Raw genomic sequence first — 7,539 nt, 5'->3', positions numbered from 1 at the left:
TGAAAAGTACTGAGCACCCTGCAACTGGTCGAATAAATCATCTATCCGCGAACTTACACCGAGCGAACCATTATGACATAATAAGTAACCCAAACTCATATTCACCTAACTCAAATAATTAACTTAATAACAATATGAGACAAAATAAAATAACTCCCTTCACGATCAAAGTACATCAAAACGAAAAGTAAACATAAGTAGAAATGTCATTCGCTATGCCATATGAGTACCCACTACCCAAAATGATACAAAGTCTCTATGGAGCCTCTATGACGCTACGAATGAAATAATAAAGTTACGAGGTCATCCCGCACTATACAACCGAAATAGATGATCCACGATTGGAAAAGTGGGCCCACCAAAAGTAGAAAGCTACAGGAACTCTAACTAGCACGCTGATTGTCCTGCACCTGACCGCCTGCTAAACTTGACATTATTTAAAACAAACGATGCCTGAGTATTGGAAATACTCAGATATGCGTCATAGGTAGAACTCGTGGAGCGGTAAGAGTTAGGGAATATAAATGAAGGAAATAACAAGTGCTTGAAAGACAAATCAAATAAACAATACAATTCACTAGAGTTTGTAATGAAACGCCAGTTACTTTATAACATATTTAGGATTTTAAAAACATCTCAAGTGTCATGGTTCTGATCCATATTTCAAGTCTCAAAAATATATATGATGTATACACTCGGGACACCATCCGCGAGGCCTGACGTACTCTCCCCGCCAAATAGGCTATGATACATCGGGGTACAGAACCCACGAGCCCAATCATCCCCTCGATCGGGTTAGCAATGATACACTGGGGTGTAGAACCCATGGGTCCGGTCATCCCCTCGACCGGATGAGCAAATAAATATCAAAGTCCTTATCGTTAGTCATATCTATTTTATTGATCAAACTAGAGTAAATCAAATCGATTCAAGTATTAGAGTAGCTTTTAAAACATAAAAATAACTAGAAGCTCGACATAACTTGAAGTCTCCTTAATTAAGCTAAGAGTCGTTCCAAGCATTTCAAATGGTCCTAACAACTTCAATCTACATAAACGAACTCATATTCATCAACAACGTATCACAACTACGCCAATTAACCAAGTATCCAACACTAAATTTTCAACAATTCAATATTCATGTGATGTCTTGGTTAATCACCCTAATTAATTCCATCAATCGCGTTGATACATTCATTTGAGCCGTATAAGTCTACCATTTAAACCTATCGATACTATTCATCATCTCTTTCACTAATTTCATACCCTCTATTACTATCAAGCTAGGGTTTTGTATTTAAGGTCACTCCACACCAGCTCAAATAATACCTTTCACCACCATAGATACTCATAAAAAACTCATATTTATAATTTATAAGTGTAGAAATTACCTTCTTGAAGAAAATCCCAAAAATCAACTTTAGGCATTTTTGAAAACTCTAGATGTTCTTTCTAAAATCTAGCCAATCTATAAATGTAGTGATGTAACTATAAGTGTTAACTAACTCTAGTTTACCCATAATTAGTAAGAATTTACTTTGGAGTGTCCTCAGAAGAGCTTGGCCGAAACCCTCACTGTTAGCTTCCCCGACAACTTTGTAAAATAATTTTAGCTTTTGGAATGAGCTTTAATGGGCTTTAGGATATATATGTATATAAAGGACCAGCTTTTTGGTCTGTTTTGTTTTTACTGCCGCTATCAACCGCATACGCCCTTCCCTATTGCCTTGGAGCCATTCACTGTCGGTGTATTAATTGCACCATTTTCCTTTTTTTTAAATAATAATAATAAAAAGAATGCTAACCTCTTTGTTTTTTTTTTCCACTCTCTGTTGTGATCCCTTTACTAGTTTTTTTATAAAGCTTAGCATGGCCCCACAAATTAAGAAGTAGTAGTATTAAATTAAATTTGAAATTTTTCCGAGGCGCTATAATAAAACCTTACGAAATTTTTAGAGTCACTACAAACTAAATACAACTCCATCTTTAACTCCAACTTCAAAACTCCAAATGAAGTGAAAAATATTTGGTTATCATGGCCAAACGCCCATTTAAATTCCACCTTTACCTGTACTCAATAAATGTATATATATATATATATATATATAGAGAGAGAGAGAGAGAGAGAGAGAGAGAGAGAGTAATGTGGTGAAAAAAAGAAAGTACATTAAAAAAATAAGGATAATTTAGTCAAATTATCTTTTTCTTAAGGAGCATGTAAAAAATATGACAAATAAATGAACCGAAAGGAAATCATTAATCATTTTTAATTCTCCGAGGAGGAAAATGAATAACACAGAAGAACGGGAATTACGTAATTGTGTGAAAGACTTTTATGGTACCGCAAAATAGTGAGCTTAGTATGGCACTTATTTTAATTTTATCTAATTTGATGATTTTGCGTGCTTACTTGTAGTGGTGAAGTCAGGAATTTAGTCAAGGTGTTCAAATTTTAAAGGAGTGAATAATTTTTTTTTATAGTCGAGTGGGTGCACAAAACCCGAACCCCCCCCCCCCCCCCCCCCCCCCCCGCCCCCCCTTTTTTTTTTTTTTACTCATGAGCGGGTGCTCTATATGAAAACTTAGAATTATGAAACTATCAATTGTATAAATCCAAAACTAACATAGAAAAGTCAACAAAAACAATTTTAGCATCTAGTTGAATTATATAAAGAATAACACACACCAAAACTAAAAATTAAAAATAAGAATAATCATGCAACATAAAAAAAGTAGTACCTACTGCTATTGGTAGAGTACAAAAAAAAAAGGTCGTAGGCCAAAACAATCTATAGGTAATATGAAATAAAAAAGGCAAAGAAATAGTAGTTAAAATAAAAGAAAGCGTGCCTCGAAGTATTTTTCTTTTTTTGTTGCTTTATTTTGACTGAAAAAGTAGAAAAGAGAAGAAGAATATGGACATTTTAACTTTAGATGATGCATTTCTAAATTTTATAGACTGAATTAAATATAAAAAAAGATAGAAAAAACCCTATGTTAATTCATTCAAAATTAAAGAAGAACTGGTAGGGTCTAATAAAGAACAGAATAAATGTGTTCTAGTAATAGAATCCGGCCTACCAATCCTCGTGTCACATTCTTAATGATGACTATAAAAGGCTATCTAACCACATACTTGCATGTCTCAAATGCACACCCTTACCGCTGGACTGTCACTCTCGATTGTGACAAAGGGTGTGCATTTATTCATATAAATATCACGATATTTCACCTATATATACGGTCTAATTTTCCGGCGAAGGATGTTGATAGAACTGATGAATCCACCAGAACAATTTAAGGGATCTGGTCCATAGTCATTTTCGGCTAAAATGACTATGGTGGCCAATTACCCAAAGTTGAGTGACTATAGAAGCCACTTCCCCAAAGTTGAGTGACTATAGAGGCCAGTTACTCAAAGTTAAGTGACTTTTTGAAAGATAAAATAAAGTTGAGTGACTTTTAAAAGACAAAATAAAGTTGAGTGACTATAGAGGCCAATTACTCAAAATTGAGTGATCATATAGGCTTCTAACACCAAACAATATACATAATTAATTCTTTACTGGGTTGCTTGATATTAAACAAATATCACGAGGGAAACTACACAAATGAATCTACAAATGTTGCTTCAGATAGACCTTGATTAGCGTAGATGAATTATATTCGAACCATCGATTTTATAATTATCTGAATGATGAGGAGTAATTCCAAGCTTATTTTAAAACAAGGTAACTTGTCCGCGCTTTGCGCGTTTATGATTCACCTAATTATGTTACAAATCATCCTTTAATATACAAATATTAGAGATAATACCTTTTTCCTCTTTTTCTTCCTTTTTAAAATGTTTTTTCTTTCACACTCTCTTTATATTTTTAAAAGTCAATCTCCCTTTTCTTTTCTTCCTCTTTAACTTAAGTAATAAATTTAGGTAACAAAAGAAACTCATAGGTGATCAGAACAAAGTTTTGATAATCATGATCACAACAATTGCTTGCGGCAATCCGCTGCACTTTAGTGCAATTTATTTCCGAAGCATGTTAAGCCATTTCTATATTCTAATTAGTCAAGAGTATTCGGCTTCCATTATTACAAACTGGGATATCACAAGCTCCTTATTCCATATGTCACTATCACTTATAGAAGAAAAGGCCTAAGAGTACATATCTCGCACAACACTGTAGTGAAACAATAGCTTTTGCATGAATGTCAAAGTGAGGCTGAATTAATGGATCGCTGTAGGTTTTGTTAGCTAAAGTTGTCTTGCAGACGCCTACTTTCTCCTAGACCAAGTTGATCCTGCATCATCTCAAATTCATTTTCATGGCCAATCATCATATTCTCGGGCTCTATAGCTTGTAGAGGTACATAGGTAGGAGACAAATTTTGTGCTTTCAGATATGTTGTACCTGCCTCCTTTTGCCATCCAATGCTTCATGGTGGAATCAATGCATTCTACTGCTTGTTCAAGAGGAGATTTAGTCACAAAGCACTGATTCATTCCTCTGCAGTTTCTGCCAGGAAAACTTGATTTGATCTCGAGTCAACTATATCTTCAATAGTGCATGCTAGCTCTAGGAGTTCAGCTTCCAATATTGTCAATGCCTCAAGATCGCCTTCGCTTGTTATATTGCAAGGTTTCTCCATAATAGCTCTCGAGGATTCAACCTTTTTAATAGAACTACAACAAAATACATCAGTAATTTGCATGGATTGTTGTATAATGCTCTTGTATGTGTTTTATGCAATAACTTCTTTCTGCAAGATCTGTTGGGGGAATTAAAGTATCGAGCAAATATGAGAGAAAAATACTTCTATTACTTTCAAGAATAGAAAGAAGAGACATACAAGCTCTAACAAAAAAAAAAACTCTCAAAAGACACCTCACAAATCTCTCAAGGATATTACACAACTCTTCTTGGTTGTGCTGTGATGATCTAATATCTGATGATAGAAAGCTTTACAAGCTTCTCTATTTATAGGACCAAAACTAGGTAGGAGGAAGGTGTGAGGAGGCTTGGAGGAAGCTTCAATGGTGGGTGAGAGGAAGGTGACTCCTAGGTGTGAGGAAGCATCTGTTGTCATTCATAGATTTGGAGGAAGCTTCATAGAAAGTGCTAGGAATTGAATTCTTCAATTTTCTTGTAACTGGATATGTCCTGGAAATTGAATTCTTCAATTCTCCCCTTCCAGGCATATTCAGAACAAGCATCCCGACTATGTCTCTGCATAGCTCTAGCTTATCTCGTGTCACCACCTTTGTCAGATGTCTGATGGATTCTCCTTTGTGTTGGTCTTCACTAGTCTCAATAGTTGTTGATCAATTGTCTCGTGTATCTAGTGATACCGAACATCAATATGTTTTGTACGAGAATGGTACATGGAGTTCTTGCTCAAGTCTATAGCACTTTGACTGTCATAATGTAACTTGTACTCTTTCTGCTGGATCCCAAGTTCTTGGAGATAACGCTTTAGCCACAACATTTCTTTACCAGCTTCAGCGGCAACAATGTATTCTGCTTCTGTTGTAGATAAAGCAACACATTTCTGCAATCTTGATTTCCAAGAAACAACTCCCCCTGCAAAAGTGTAGATATATCGTGAAGTAGATTTTCTACTATCAATATCTCTGGCCATATCAGCATCTGTATAGCCTTCCAAGACTGAATTAGCTCCTCCATAGCAAAGACATAACTTCGTGGTACCCTTCAAGTATCTGAGAATCCATTTGACTACCTCCCAATGCTCCTTCCCGGGGTTAGAGAGAAAATGACTCACTGTACCCACTGCATGAGCGATATCTGGCCGTGTGCATACCATGGTATACATTAGACTTCCAACTTCTGAAGAATAGGGCACCGCTGACATCTCCCCGATCTCTTCCTTGGATGTGGGACATGTTCTTTTGCTCAACTTAAAGTGATTCGCAAGTGGAACACTAACTGGTTTGGTATTATTCATGTTGAATCTCTCAAGTACCCGTTCAATGTACTTCTCTTGAGATAGCCATAACTTGCGATTCTTCCTGTCTCGAGTGATCTGCATCCCAAGAATCTGTTGAGTCGGTCCTAAGTCTTTCATATCAAAAGACTTAGAGAGTTCTTTCTTCAGTTGGTTTATCTTCATTTGATATTTCCCAACGATCAACATGTCGTCTACATATAGTAGAAGAGCAATGAAGGTACCGTCTGGAAGTCTCTTGATGTATACACACTCATCCGCAGTAGTCTTATTGTAGCTTTAACTCTTCATGCATGAGTCAAACTTCTTATTCCACTGCCTTGGTGCCTGCTTCAAACCATACAAGCGTTTAGATAGCTTGCACACGAGATTATCACTTGAAACCTCAAAACCTTCTGGCTGCTGCATATAGATTTCTTCTTTCAAATCTCCGTGAAGAAATGCTGTCTTCACATCCATCTGTTCAAGCTCCAAGTTCATACTTGCTGCCAAGCCAAGTATAACTCGGATTGAGGTCATCTTGACAACTGGTGCAAAGATCTCATCAAAGTCAATTTCTTTCTTCCGTTGGAACCCTTTGACAACTAACCGAGCTTTGTGTTTCACCACTTGTCCGCTTGTATCCTTCTTTAACTTGAACACCCATTTGTTTCTCAGTGCCTTCTTCCCTTTAGGAAGTTCTACGATCTTATAAGTTTGATTTTTCTGTAGAGATTCTAACTCATCCTGCATTGCTATCAGCCATTTTGCTTTATCCTTATGAGACATAGCTTCTTGAAAACTCTCTGGTTCTCCATCTTCAGTAAGCAAAAGGTATTCAGATGATGAGTACCTTTTTGATGGTATATGGCCTCGTTCAGATCTACGAGCAGTTGGAACCATCTGAGAAGAACTACTATCATCTGTGTCGTGTGATGGTTCTGGTGAGGTGGGTTGTGGCTCCCCTTGCTCAGCACTCTCTTCTATCTCCTCATCTTCTTTTGCTTCTAAGTTTTCTTCTGGCACTTCGTCAATATTTCTCAAGAACAATTCTGGTGCTTCATTTGAAACTTGAGCACCCTCATTTGACTTCTTTGACATCGTGGATTTTTCAATGTCTTCTATTGTCAAATTTTCGTGAAACACAACGTCCCTGCTTCTGATCACTTTTTTCTCCTTAGGATCCCATAACCTGTATCCAAACTCTTCATTTCCGTAGCCAATGAAAATACATGGTATAGTTCTCGCATCAAGCTTCTGCCTGAGCTCTTTGGATACATGTGCATATGATGAGCAACCAAATACTCTAAGATGTGAGTATGTAGGATCCTTACCTGTCCATAGCCTCTCTGGAACTTCAAAGTTGAGCGGTACTGAAGGTGATCGGTTGATGAGATAACATGCGGTATTGACTGCTTCTCCCCAAAATGCCTTTGGAAGTTTATCCATGTCCAGCATGCTCCGGACACGCTCCATGATAGTCCGGTTCATTCTTTCAGCAACGCCATTGTGCTGAAGGGTGCGTGGTACTGAATTCTCATGTCGAATGCTATATGCTCTGCAATATGCATCGAACGCCTTGGAAGTATACCCTCCATTA

The sequence above is a fragment of the Lycium barbarum genome, chromosome 8 (genome assembly GCF_019175385.1).
Source record: "Lycium barbarum isolate Lr01 chromosome 8, ASM1917538v2, whole genome shotgun sequence".
In the NCBI taxonomy this organism is placed as follows: Eukaryota; Viridiplantae; Streptophyta; class Magnoliopsida; order Solanales; family Solanaceae; genus Lycium; species Lycium barbarum.
The sequence above is the reverse complement of the archived record's forward strand: the minus strand, read 5'-3'. Positions refer to the sequence as shown.